Below are 14,633 nucleotides of genomic sequence, written 5' to 3' on the forward strand. Positions count from 1 at the left end.
TGCTCAGGAGACCTATCTGGCTTCTGTCCCCCTCTTCTGAGAGACTCTGGAAGGTGATGAAGCCCTCTGGGCCTTCCAGATCCTCATCTAATAATAAGGACAAGGATCCACCCCTCCCCCAGGATGTAGAGAGAGCCAGCAAACAGGGCCACCTGTAGGAAGAGGCAGGTAGGTGCTGGGACAGGTGGGGGGGGCCCTCCTTGCAGGACAAATGGCAAAGTCACCCCCACCCCCCTGTCCCTCTAAACTTTCCAAGCTGGCCTGCAGCTGCTGCCGAGTGGGGAGGGGGGGTTGAAATACAGCCTATTCCAGACCAGGCTGTAAAAGGGACCAAAATATCCGGTGGAGTCTATAAGCGGACAGGGAGTTGTCAGCCCCTGTCCCGGGCTTCCTAGGGCAGCCTCTACTGCCTGGAAGCCAAGCTGCCCCGGCCCCTTCCCGCAGGGGCGCACCCTCCCGCCGGCTTGGCTCCCGCCCCCAGGGCACAGACCTCGGTCCTCCCGGCCGCCACCGCCCCTCCCGCCGGCCCTCCTCCCAAGCCCGCCCACCGCCGGCTCCTCCCTCCGCGCTGTGAGCTGGGGGCTCCCACCGCCCGGCCACTTTGCCCCTGGGGGGACCGAGCAGCTTTGTTCTTGGGCAGCAGCTGGGCCGGCCGCCGCTGCTGCAGGTCTCCCGGAGGACCTGTCTCCCCTTTCCTCATTTTTGTGTTTCTCCAGCACTTTCTGTTTTATTTTCTAAGTTCAAAGCCTTACCTTTTTACTGTGTTTCTTTACTTACGGGTTTTAAAACTAGCTCTTTCTCGGGACCCCTGGTTTGGAGGAAGCCCCCAGATTATTACAAGTCTTGTCTGGAGATTGAGATTGCTACATTGGGGAGGGGGGAGGGGGAGCGTGTTTGCTCGCCGGTGGACCCCCCACCCCCACCCCAGCAGGGGGCTGCCTGGGGCTGGCTGCTTCTCCGGACACTGCTTCCAGTGGATCTCGCCCAGGACAGGAACCCCAGCTGGCATCCTTTTGAGCTTCTTCTGCCTTGCCAGGTAAGGCCGGTTCTCTTCTCTGGAGGCTGCTGGAGGTCATGGGGTTTCAGGCTTACACCCATCTGTCCTTGGGGAGGAAGGAGGAGCAGTGGCGCCCGGAGCTGGGGAGAGTGCCCTCTCCAGACTGAGCTGTTTCCTTCTGGGGCTTCTGGGGAGGGACCTCAGTCCTGAGCTGACAGGTCTGTGCTTTGCCAACTTCAGAGTAAAATGAAGCCAAGTCAGTGAGAACCTACCTGTCTGATTTTAGGGGAGCAGCTGGGGAGAGCAGGAGCCCAGCCATGACTGGGGTGTGTCGGCTACAGGGACTTCTTTCCGAGTTGCTACTTTTAAAAGTTGTTGAGATCTCCCAGCCCCTTTCAACTTTCCAGTAAGAAATTTGGAGTAAAATCCAGAAAGGTGTTGGAAAACGAAAGAAAAAGAGAAACAGTGGAGGAGAGAGCACAGCTTACCTTTAGTTTTGCATTATTTTTAGCGAACTTTGCCTTCTTGGTCTAAATTTAGATCTCTTTCCTTCTGAACAGTTTATTATCCCCCTCTCAGTGGTCTCAAACCCGGGTGGGGGGTTTGCCCTTTTTTCTGCCTGTCCTCCAGTGTAGCAGGCCAGAGTTTCCGGGCCCAAGTGATGAAGTTGTAACTTGCGTTAGTGGTGTTACCGGACCATGTGCCCCCACTTCTCCCCACTCCCATGGAGCCTCGGAGATGCCAGGGGCCAGGCTTACCAGGCATCCCCTGAGGGAGGTGCGGTGCCATCAGCCGGTCCTGGAGCGCTGGGCTGCGTCCCTCTCCCCAGAACTTCATCCGACTAATGGGTCATCTTCCAGAGCCTGCGACAGCACCTTTGTCCCTGCACAGGCCTTTCCAGCCCCCCGTCTGTCTCATTGATGATATATGCCCAGCAAAATCCCAGACAGCCTGTGAGAACACCCTGGCTTTGGGAGGAATCCTGGGACCCCTTCTAGTTTATTTAGTTAATTGCACTGTTTCAGGAAAGTTCTAAATTCCAGGGCTTCTGAGTTCTCAGAGGCCGCAGAGAGGGGCGGGCTACCCAGCTGTACAGTGGGTGCAGGTGAAGGACTGGAGCTCCTAACCCTGTTGCTTCATGGGGCTGCCTGAGCTCCGGGACGGTCCGTGAGCCTCAGTGTCCTCATCTGCCAGGCGGAGGTGATGGAAGGGACGTGGAGGGACAGTTCTGGGAGAGCGGGGCTTGTGGAAGGCACATAGTCCATCTCAGCCGCCTGTGCTTGTCGCCCCGGGGAGGCAGCACCCCCACTCCAGCCTAGATTTCTTTGTCCCGCTGCTGTTGAGCGGCCGACTGTGACTTTGGGAAATTGTCACCCTGTGGTTGTTGGGCCTCTCATTCCAGGCAAGAGACTGGAAGAGACAGCCCTAGGGGATCCATGGGCCCTTTAAAGCCCCCAGAACAGGTGTTTACACCTGGTTTTCCTGGTGCCTCCAAATGTCATCAGGTGTTTAAGAAAGCTTTCCCGCAGCTACAGAATGGTTAAAAAAAGTAGCAATAAGTAGCTCTGAGGCTGATCCACAGTTTTAATATTTCACGGGTTGTTTTAACTTTGATTTCATTACTTGCCAATAAGTTGTTCAGCAGACTTTATGTACAAATCTTAAACTTTTGTTTTTCTTGAAGAATGAGAAGACAGGACAACTTTTTCCTTGCATGAGGTCCGAGCGGCCACCCACTTTGGCGAGGGGTGTGCCCTCCTCCCCTGGTCCACAGTTGTCTGTGTGGCCAGTGGGGGTCTCCTTGGACCCCAGAGCTTGGCAGCTCCACACGGGATGAGCCCAGTTATCGCTCCCTCTCTGATTCCTTTCTAAGAGGGGGGCAGATAAGCGGAAATGCTTTCGGAGGAGGGAAAGCAGGATTCCTGGGAATGGAAGCCATGGCTCACGTGGAAGGATCGTTGCCACCCCCGAAGGGTCGTCTGGCATGCAGGAAGGAAGCTGTATGGCCGCGGCGGCCTGCAGGGATGTCATGTAGGAGTCGCAGCTGAACTGCGCTCTTCGTGCCCAAGGGGTGAAAGTAGGAGGGCCTGGTGAGGGAAGCTTTGTTGGATGCTGGATTCCAGTCCAGGAGGGACAGCTGGGCAGGGACCGAAGGGATCCACTCATTGGTGGGGACAGAAGGTCCCCCAGTACTGGAGGTAGTTAAGCCAAGCTTGGATGGCTTAAATTTCAGACAGCAGGCAGAGGGCTGAGCTGAACTTTGAATGCTTGGGCCTGGTGGACATCTAAAGTCCTTTTCCCAGCTTGAGATTCTGCACTTCCTGAGGGCTTCCTCTCCAGCCTCCAAATTCGGCCAGTGGCCTCCTGCCTCCTCTCTTCCTTCAGTGCTGCTGGTTCTGATTGATGTGGTCACTGGGGGTCAGGACGGTGAGCTCTAGGTGGCATTCCTATCTTGGTTTTACCAACAAAGAAATGGAAGACCAGTGTTTGAACCACTTACCTGAGGACAGGGAGAGAGGATACATGGAGTCAGGATTCAGAGCCACTTCTGGGGGATCAAAGTCCATTGTCCTTTCCACAAAGGCCTTTTCCTCCAGCTGGGAAGACTTCCCCTTGGAAGGGAGCATTGGTAGGGATGCAGGCCTACAAGGAGAACCAGAAAATGAGAAGAGCCTGCAGTCATTTTTTTTAGGGTGGGAAAGGTCCCGAGGATTTCTTTAGCCAATCCGCTGCTCCAGAGTTGGACCAGGCTAGGACGCCTCATAAAAGTAACTGCAAAATCAAGGAAGACCGAGATTGGTAAGAGAGGAAAAGTGCAATTTCCCCATCCTACAGGTGAGGAAACAGAGTCCAGGCAAACATGAGGGACTTACCTGCTTCGTAATAGAGACAGAGGTGGGTGTCAAACACAGGTGTTGTGAGGCGCTGCGACACAGAGGGGTTGACCCTCTGGTCTTCCTGCCCAGGACTTGGCATCGTGCACGTGTGGAAATGCACACATGTGTATGTGTGTGTACATGTGTGTTGGGCAGGGTTGGTACCATTGGTATTGCTTCTTAAATTCCTTCAAGCGGTGAGCTAACAGCTCCCGCGTGCTACGGCAGTGAGCATCTCTGCACACGACTTCCCGCCTGTTGCCATGACGTGCTCTGATATTATTCCGAGGAATGGGTTTCTGGGGCAGAGGAGGTGGGCACGTTCATGTTTTGGGAGGTATCAGGACAGAGTGTTCACGAGAGGCTGAATGCCAGGTAGCGCCATGCACAAGATTAGGGAAGTCTTGGTAAATAACCCGGGAGTGTGTGGAGGTGGGACCTGCCAACGCTGTGCTCGCCAAGATGCTAGAATCCTTCTGTGACACAGCTGTCTGATGGCTGAGCTCCCTCCTACTGCCCACGACCAAGGCCTGGGGCCTCAGACAGTGTACTCCCAGTTCCTGGAAGCTGGCTCCTTCTAGTTAATTCTGGCTATGTGCTGGTAGAGATGAGAGTATCATTTTCATTTTTTTTTAAAGTTTGGTTCATTATAAAATATTGGGGAAAAAAGGAATCGACACCGTCTTTTGGTTGGAACTGACGTGAGGGAGAAGCCTCTGCTCTGTGTACTGGCAGATCCCGGACACTGGAGCTGGCCCCGACTGCTGGGTAGCCACGTTGTTAGGGGACAGTATGCTCCTGAGTCCATAAAGACAAGAAAAAGCCAACTGACCTAAGCCATAAAAGAAAGTGTCACTTAAAAATAAAACAACTGCGAACTTGTTTGTGATTGTGGCTTCGGGGTGTCTGCATATGGCTTTGCCAGATACTCCCTCCTTCTAAGGGCTCTTACCTGAAGACAGTTCTATGAGCATCCCAGCCACCTTGCCCAGTCTCCTTATCTGATGACTGTATCCCACGTCTCTCGGGTGCCTGCCCACCTGCTCGTGGCCCACCTCCAGGGGCAGAGGGGTCCTCACTTCCCAAGGAGGCCTCTAATGCATTGCTGAATATCTGGTTAAAAAGTCTTTCTTTGATTGAATGCAGAGTTGTTTTACCACTTCCATCTGCCAGTCCTGATTTCATGTTTTTGGAGCTACTTAGCATAATTTAAATCCCATTTCCAATGACATTTTTTGAGCTCTGTAAACACAAAAATAATGTAGCCCTGAGCCTATCTGAGATTGAGGGCTCCTGGTGCCAGACTGGGTGCTTGGCCTTCTTACATCGTTTCCTGCTGTGAATTAGCTCCGCTCTTCCCCGCTGTGCAGATGGACAGACCGAGGCTTGTGACGGTCCTGCAATGTGTAAGCTGCAACAGAACTGGGAGCCGAACCCATGGGTTAGTGCAAAGCTCATACCCTTACCCCAAATTCCAGACCGAGTATATTAGGTAAATGTATGGAACTATACAAAGAGGCAAATACACCATTTGGAAGCGCTTTTTACTTTTTAAAAAATATTTCTCGTTAGAATAGTTTAAATTATAAAAGTAATAAAAGTGTATTGTTACAAGTGAGGCTGGATTAGCAAACCCCTGCATTCCCCCCTCTGCACCCCCTTAACAATAGTAACATTGTGGCAAATAACCTTTTACAACATTATATCCAAACATACACATCGATCAGAATCCAGTGTTTGCACGGTTTGGGAACGACAACAATGAATTCTAAAACATGGTTATGTAGCACAATGTCTGGCTCCTAGGACTGGACTCCATTAATAATTGAAAGGAATTGGGTTCTGTTCTGCTTGGTCTAATGCTTGCCGCGAGTCCATTGGGCGGTGGTACAGTGGTCCTCATTTGCTTTCGGCAAAACTGAGGGACAGAATGAGGCCCTTGGTGGATTGTTTCCAGGCCAATGGAGAAACACCTAATAGCATCCTCACATCTTTTCCTTGCACCCAAGCTGCTGTGGGCAAGTCGGCTTGGGTTTTCTGTGCACCTTGGGTTCTTCGACCCCAGGACCCCATGCTGCTGACAGCTCCACGTCATCAGCTCTTCTAACCCACTATGGGCTCGTTTGTTTCTGCCAGGAGGCAGTGAATTCCTTGAGATCATGTGTTTCACATTATTTATCTACGTACTGCCAGCGTCTACACAATGCTGGGCACGGTGGGAACCCAACTGATCTCTGTGGAATAAAGTAATTTCAAAATGGTATTAATCAAGTGCCTGGTACAAAGTAGGTATTGAATAAATGAAATTGCAATTTGATTTAAATCACGGTGAAATCAGTGAGTGAAGTATCAATACTGGAGAAGTCATAGGGATGTTTACACCATCTGCCGTTCAGGGAGGGCCTTGTTTGATGACCGACAGCTCTGGCACTTGGCGCATCGTTGAGGCCTGCATTGAGCCTGGGGATCGGGCCATGTTGGCGAGGGTAGGTCTGGCTCAGGTCTGAATTTGGCCCTCTTGTTTGCTTGCTGTGTGGTTTCCAGCACCATTTACACATCTCTGTGCAGGAGCCCAGGGAGGGAGCTCTGATAGCATATCGAATGTCAGCCTAGGGCCCTGGGATCTCTGGTGACTGAGCAGGTCTGACACCCTTAGCTCCTGGTAGGTCAATTTTCTTTTCTTTTCTTTTTTTTAATAATATTTTTTATTATATAATGTTAGTCACCATACAGTACATCCCTAGTTTTTGATGTAAAGTTCCGTGATTCATTACTAGTGCACAACACCTTTAGAAGGTGATGGGGCCCCAGGACTTCCCTTCAGTCACACTAGCTTGTTCTTAGATGAGGAAAGAAAGTACCCGAACCCACTTGATCACCCCCTCCCTGAAGTGACTTAGTAGCTGTGTCCATATACATAAATGTAAATATCCATAATCCCATGCATCTTTGGTTGCTCCTTTAACAGTAGCTCTTCCTGGGGCACCTGGGTGGCTCAGTTGGTTAAGCATCTGACTCAGGCTCAGGTCATGATCTTGGGGTCCTGGGACCGAGCCCTGTGTCAGGCTCCATGCTCAGAGGGGAGTCTGCTTGTCCCTCTGCCCCCCCTCCCCCGCTCTTGTTCTCTCTCAAATAAATAAATAAAATCTTAACAAAAAATAGCCCTGCCCACAGGGGTCCATCCAGTTACCATTGATCATGCCGTGAATGCTAGGTGTGCTTAGGGAGTGAAGGACCGGTACAACAGCGCCCCCATACCAGGCTGCTCGGTGTGCTGGGTGAGGGTTCAGGCGCTCTGTGCTGGGGACGGCAGAGGGACACTTCACCCCTCAGTCAACCACTTACCAGGGACAAGTACTCCTACAGTGCAGACCCTGGCACTGAGTGTTTGTATGCACCCCCCGCCCCCCGTAACTTCTGCAACAATCCTAGAGCTATTTAGTAATCACCTTATGTATAAGGAGAGACCTGGAGAGGTTAAGAGACCAGCCCAAGGACAAGATAAGAGCAGAGGCCTCTGTTCCCCGCTGCTCCCCGCTGCTCCCCTCCCTTCTTCTCATCCCTTCTGTGTCAGAGTGTGACTCCTCAGGGCTGGGGTTTCACAGAAGGCTTCTAGGAGCTGGAACACCTAAGTTGAGTCTTGGGGAAAGAGAATTCGCCGCACTGTTTCTTTAATGATTTGTCCCCTACGGCGTGTGGCCCCAGACGCAGGCACTCTGCCTTGGTTATCTCCATCTTGGGGACTCTGGCGTGGCCTTGGGGTGGGCGGGGGATACAGTGGGTGGCACGGGTGAGCATTTGTGCGGGTGGGTGGGGGAGGGAGTAGGGAAACTCCTGACGCTGGCGGCGAACGAGGAGGCAAATACACGAGTGGAAAAATGAATGAGTGAGTGAGTGAGTGAGTGAGTCCACATTGCCGTGTTTCCATCGGCCACGGCTGGATGGGTTTTCAGGTGAAAAGGAAAGAGGACAGGTTTATGACGGTCCTTTGCTCAAACAAAACTTCTTTTTTTTTTTAAGATTTTATTTATTTATTTGACAGACAGAGAGACAGCCAGCGAGAGAGGGAACACAGGCAGGGGGAGTGGGAGAGGAAGAAGCAGGCTCTCAGCAGAGGAGCCTGATGCGGGGCTCAATGCCAGGACTCTGGGATCACGTCCTGAGCCGAAGGCAGGCGCTTAACGACTGAGCCACCCAGGTGCCTCTCAAACAAAACTTTTCAAGAGGCTTTTCTCCCGTCCCTCTTGCTGCGAACTCCCACCAGTGAATGCCCAGGCTGTGTTCACAAACTCGGCTTTGCCAGCTACAGCAAAGCACAGTGGAAATGAAGGGAGATCCTCCCACAGATCCCCTTGACGGGGAGACATTCTGGGGTTTCCCCTCGGCTTGGTCCTGGGGTCTCGGCACGATGATGCCAAAGCCACGGGTTCCTTTAGGAACGGAGCTGGAGAACCCCGTGCTGTGACAGCTCGGAGCCCTCCGGTGGGGAGAAAGCTGATCTTGCAGGACCTCCGTGCCTGGTGCGTCCCCGTGCCTGTGCTCCTGACCTTCTTCACGTGCTTGTGCCTGCGGGACGGCCGGGACGTGGTGGGGTCTGAGGCTGTATTTTGGAAGAAAAGAAACACTCTTAGTGGACAGGCAAAGACCGTAATTCCTGTGAGAATCTATAGGCTTGCTCTGTCGCAGGGAGTAGAAGATTCAAGGTTATTTAAAAAAATTTTTTTTCTAGAAAATATAAAAGAGATCTTCCCATTACTATCTAAGTGAAATACAGAGTTAAATATAGTTCAGACACCCGGCCCATTGATTGGTTTGTTTCTGTGACATTGATACACGGGGGGCCTGCTGTGTGCCTGTCCCCATTCCAGGCACAGAGGGAGAGAGACCAGAGACACGATCCCTAAGTCTCAGGAGCTCAGTGGAAAAGACAGGCCAATAAGAAGGTCAGTTTTATTTTTTTTAAGGTTTTTATTTTTAAGAATTCTCTACACCCAACGTGGGGCTCAAACTCACAACCCCGAGATCAAGAGTCCCATGCTCTGCTGACTGAGCCAGCCAGGCACCCCTAAGTAGGTCAGTTTTAATACCACTTGTGGGGTGCTAAAATTCAGGGGTTGTGTGGAAGCCTAAAGAAGATAGTAATATACTTCTTGCCTGGGAAATCAGGGAAAGCTTCCTGGAGGAGAAAGAACATAGGCTGGGTTTTGGAGCATAAGTAGGAGTCTGCCTGGCAAGGAAAAGAAAGCATCTCAGAGGCAATGTCAGAGAGGCAGAAAAAGACAACACTGGGATGTTGGAAGAAGAGGGAAATCTTTGAGGTTGGCGAATAAGATTCATGAGGTAAGGTGTAGGGGCCATGAACCTGGAAAAGGAGATTGGGGTCAAATCGAGAAGGGCCACAATGAAAAGACTTTAAGGTGGGAAGCGACAGGAACAGACCTGTCTTGTCCGATGATCTCTGTGCTGAGGGGGAGCAGTGTGCAAACTCTGAGTAGAGCACGGGAGTTTATAATCTGGTCCAGATGTAGGCGTCTCCTTCTCAGAAGGGAAACTGTCCTCAGAGCTTGTGAGGAGCGTATGCCCTCCAGCAGAGTGGGGATCAGAGACTATAGGGTCTCTCAAGGTGGGGCTCCAAAAACCAGCTTGCTGGAGCCCGCCTGGGGGGAACCGCGCTCCCCTGGGAAAGGGGAGTCAAGTGCCTGTTCCCTCTTGGCAACAGCCCTGTCCCTCAGCTTCCCCATCGGAAGACGGCTAAGTCCTCTCTAACTCCCTCCTGTTCCACTTTAAAATTAGAGGTGTGCGTGGTGCCTTGTGGAGTTGTGAGCACCTGGTTACCAGGATGTCTAGACCAGAGTGTGTGCGTAAGAGGGGCGGAGCGGGGATTGGAGCCTGGGGCCGTGGCAAGTGTTGGGGTGGACTGCTCTCAGAGGTCTCCAGCCCGGTGATGCGGGTTGGCGGAGACCCTGTTGGCGTGGATTAAATACTGAAAAGGACTCTCTGATGATGATAACTTCCTTTAATTGAGTGCGTGCAGCTTTTTTTATTTTTATTTTTATGGCCACCCTTTTAGGGTGCTGAGCTAGGGACTAATGCCTCCGCTCATAACGCCCCCTTGTTACAGATGCGGCCCCTGAGGCTGGGAGACGGGAGCTGAGATCAGGCAGCTGGGAGTGGAAGCAGGTGGGAGAACTAGAGTCTGCAGCTCTCCCAAGCACCCAGTGGCTCCGTGTGGCCCAGGACCTCACCGTTCTCCCCTAGGAAAGGGGGAGCCCGGTGGGACGGCACCTCCCTAATCTGTGTGGGTCCTGGAGCTCTATTTATACCCATTGCTTCATCAGACCAGACGCTGCTCAAAATAAGTTAAACAGAAATATCTTTCTGTGTCCTCAGGACCCTGTAATCTGAGACAGTCTCTTGTGAAATGCCCCGAGACAGTGTATTCGGAGGGGGAGAGGAAACAAAAGAAGAAAATATTGGGAAGAATTCAGCAGTGCCAAAGATGTGCATGGAATAAGAACGGGGTTGTGGCAGCCCTGAGACGTCGGAATTAGCTAATGGCTCAAAAAAGAGCATTTGTATAGGCTGAAGGGAGGCTGGCCTCCTGTCCGGGCTGCCCTTTTGGCCCAGGAGGGATGCAGGGTGGGGGATCTGGATGGAGATTGGAAGTCTGCCCTGGAGGGGAGGTTGAGCGGGGTCATTCCGGGAAAGCCTGTCTAAACTGGGTTGAGAATCAGAGCTGAAAGGAGGGAAAGTGGAGGCAAGATGTAGAGTGAGCATAGCGTTTAAGGAGCCAGGATTGTGCTTAAGGAGCCAGGGACGTGCATGCGGGGTCTGGGTGAGCTCTGGAGAGCAGGGGCTGTACCTGCTGGGCTTGGCTAAGCACACACGGGCTCTGTAGTTTGCAGAGAAGGAACCACGGTGCAAATTGGCTTGAGTTTAAGAAGCGAAGGTGGAGAGGCATTTGCTTTACGCAGCACATCTCTGATGCCTCTGGACTTCGGGCAACATTGGGTTCGGTGATGAAGTGATGAACCTTATCTTGTTCCCACCAGTATGCGACTTCATTCTCCACCAGGGTCCTCTGTGTCCTGACGGCCTTCAGCATCTCTAAACTTGGCACCTGGAGTAGAAATGCACCTCTCTCCGGAAACTCCAGCAGAGTTCCCGGAGATGGCCCAGCTTGCTCACATGCTTGACCCTTGTCATAGTCTAGCAACCAGGAAGAAGTGGAATCTATGCTGGTCTAGTCTGGTCTTGTGCCACCCCACTGGCCAGGCGGATGGCGCCCCCTCCCGGGAACCACACCAACAGAGTGGGAGAAGAATTTTTGGCAAGAGCAAGAGGTGAATTCTGCTTCTGGAGGAAGGGAGTCTAGAAGCGTTAAAACAGAGGTGGGACCAGGCAGGAGACATTCCCTGGGGTGCAGGAGTGCAGAGGAGGACAGATAGGAGTGGTCTCAGGGTGCCCAGTTCTATGGCCCTTCTCTTCCAACTCCCCTAAAGCCCTTTAGATTGAGCACCTTTCTGGAACATTTCCCTGCATGTTAACTACAGCACAAAACTCCGAACACTGACATTCCAGGGCCTACAGTCAGCCCTTGATGGTCCTTCCCACTTAATCTCTTGATTTCCTTCAGGAGGCAGCCGGTAACCCCAGAGAGGGTGGCCCCGAACATGAACCAGTGTCTGCCATTTATAACCACGTGGTTCTGAACACATCAGGCTGTTGTGGGGCTTTCAGGTGTGGCTGTGCACCTGCTGTGTGGCTGGTGCTTGGTGACTTACTCGAGTCCACGTACAAATCAGTTCTGACTTGGAGTGCCACCAATCTTGAGGGGACCGGTGGTAGGCGACGGTTTTCCTATTCACCTGTCAGCCTGTCAGTCTGATGCAGTAGGTGGTTAATAGTAATAATGCTCGAGAAACCGTCTTCGAACAGCCGGAGCTCAGTGGCATATGGGAACAAAACCCCCATATGTTCCCCATATTTGCTCTCAGCCGTGTCTGATCAGAGCCCCCTTTCTTGTCCGGTAACAAACCATGGCCACAACCCAAGCCTTTCTGTTCACTTTCAAGGGCTAAAGGCTAGTCCAGTTAGTTCCAGCCCCGAAGTGTAATCGCTCATTCACTGTGTGCTCTGCACACACCCCGGCCCCCATTACCGCGAATGGTAACCACTGTCCTGAGGGACCTGGTGGTGGCACTGGGGGGTGGTTGGCCTTTTCCCTCCTCCCCTTGTTCTCCAGAGGGTTGGGCGAGGATGAGGGGAAAGGAAGGAGCAGCAGGCCCAAAGTTCAGTGGCGGCAGGGGCCGTCCTGCTGGCTGTCTTCTGGTCAGGGCTCTCCCTTGCCCCTTGCATTTCTGCCCAGCGGGGGCTTTGGGGCTGCTTATAACTGGAGTATCCTTGTAGTGCAGACAGCTCCCTTGGTTGGACACCAACCCAGCAACCCAAGCCTGCCTCCCTTTTATAGTGTTTATTTGATGCTGGGACCTCACTCATTCATGCCACATGGAATCATGGGCATGCGGGCTGTCCCCTCCCTGCTCCTGCACTGCCCGCTCGCCCATTCCCTTCTCCCTTGGTCACATAAGGCCGAGCTGACATGCAGTCAGGTGACAGAGGGGAGGCCAGAGAGGTGCATCTAAGCCAGCCCGTGAAGGTCCGTGATGGGGGAGCTCTGAGCTTTGTCCAGAGGCAGAGAGGGGTTATTGCAGGATTCACCCGCAAGGCTACAGATCATGTGTGTGCACTAGGGGCCCCGTTGGGTTCTCGTGAGCATGTGCAGACCACGAGGTCTGGGGGAGGCTGAGGGCTGGGGTCACTTCCCAAGCTGCTGGCTTCTGGAATCCAGGAACTGAGTCCTCTTACTCCTCACCGCACCCCTCTTTCTGGATGGCTGGCTTTTTCCTATTATTCAGATCTCTGTTCAATGTCCCCACCTTGGAGACTGGCCTTTTACAAAGTGTAAAAACTGTCTTACCCAAATCAACATCAATCACTTCACCCCATAGTGCTCAAGTCATCTCTGCTCTGAAACCGCATTGTTGCTTACTTGTTTCCTTGTTTCACATTCTCCTCTTTTCCTAGAAAGTAGGCTCCGTGGAGGCAGGGATATTGCTCTACCCAATGATTGGAAAATGCCTGGCACGTAGCCTGGGATGCGGTGAATACTTGCTCAGTTAGTAATTTGACGACCCGTGGACCGTGCAGAACAGTGAAGCAGCGGGGGGTGCCGGCTGCAGGGCAAGGGTCGCCTTGCAGGTCCTCCGGGGGCCAGTTTAAGGAATACGTGTTGTTTGAAGAATAGACAGAGCTTGAATTTCATTCACAAATTTTAGCAACTGAGAGAGAAACGACTGGCATCCTGCCTCTTCTTAGGGGGGAAAGAAAAACAACAGAGAGGAAATATTTTTGAATTCCGCAGCCTAGAGAAGGAGGCCACATCCCTCACTCCAGTTCCATGTTTAGTCCCATGAGTCCTGCACTTTGGCTGGTGGGGCTTAAGCGGATTCCATTTAAATCTTGCGATGAGCTAATGAGGACACAGGAGAGGACAGACAGTCTTGCTCATCAGTAGGACCAAAGACGGCGGAAAGCCTGGGCTCCTTCTTACCTCCCCTCCCACCAGGCACCCAGGCATGTGCCGCTGTTCTCTGGAGGGCGGAGACCAGTCCTTTCTGCTCCAGTGAGACAGACCCCGAATCTAGGCTCACGGTGGCCTGGGGTTGAACCCTACTTCTGTCACCCCCTGGCTGTGTGATCCGGGGCACATTCCATAGCTCTCCTGAACTTGACACCCCTTTGCCAGCTTGTTATGAAGAGAGAACATGTTGCAGGGAAACCAGCACGGTCCTGTCTGCGTGTGTCTCACCGTGTCCTCATCTGGCGGTTTCGTTACCGCCCAGACAGTTGGATCAGCTGTAGGTCTTGACATATGTTTTCACTGCCCTGAGAGTCCTCTGTGCTCTGCCTCTCCGTCTCCTCCCCACCCCAGCCCCCTGGCAGCCACGGGCCCCTTTATGGTCTCCACGATTTTGCCCTTTGCAGAATGTCACAAAGCTGGAGTCCTACAGCGTACAGCCTTTTCAGATTGACTTCTTTCACTGACTGATAAGCATTTAGGGTCCCTTCATGTCTTTTCACGGCCCGACAGCTCATTTCTTTAGAGTGCTGAATAATATTCCCTTGTCTGGGTGGACCACAGATCACGGATCTGTTCACCTGCAGGAGGACATCTTGAGTGCTTCCGGGTTTTGGTGATGGGGAATGGAGCTGCCGAACACATCCCCGGGCAGATTCTTGTGCGGACGTAAGATTCCAGCTGCTTTGGGTGAATACCAAGGAGCGTGGCTGCTGGACCACATGGGAAGAGCATGTTTAGTTTGTGGAAACGACCGAACTGTCTTCCCGTGTGGCTGCACCATTCTGCGTTCCCACGAGCCGTGAGCGGGCAGTGCTGTTGCTCGGCGTCCTCGCCAGCGTCCGGTGTTGTCCGCGCGCAGACCGTGGCCATTCTCATAGGTGTGTCGTGGGATGTAGTTTTAGTTTATGGTTTTCTGATGCCACGTGATTGCTTGCCGTCTGTGCCTCTTTTCTGGTGATGTGCCTGTTAAAAACATGGGCCCATTTTTAAAATCAGGATGTTTGTTTTCTTTCTTTCTTTTTTTTTTTTTTAAAGATTTTATTTATTTATTTGACAGAGATAGCCAGCGAGAGAGGGAACACAAGCAGGGGGAGTGGGAGAGGAAGAAGCAGGCTCC

The 14,633-nt window shown here is 52.4% G+C and overlaps 1 protein-coding gene across 1 annotated transcript in view; it reads left to right on the forward strand.

Moving 5' to 3' along the window:
• The first annotated feature begins 570 nt into the window (after nucleotides 1–570).
• The window catches only part of COL22A1 (collagen type XXII alpha 1 chain), a 248,728-nt gene continuing 234,665 nt past the window's right edge, over nucleotides 571–14,633 (forward strand). Inside the window, exon 1 of the mRNA XM_045812201.2 lies at nucleotides 571–1,036. The gene's annotated coding sequence lies outside the window, so the exon portion shown is untranslated. The remainder of the gene's footprint in view (nucleotides 1,037–14,633) is intronic.

Source organism: Ursus americanus, chromosome 9 (assembly GCF_024610735.1).
Source record: "Ursus americanus isolate L20-20 chromosome 9, mUrsAme1.1.p, whole genome shotgun sequence".
NCBI lineage: Eukaryota > Metazoa > Chordata > Mammalia > Carnivora > Ursidae > Ursus > Ursus americanus.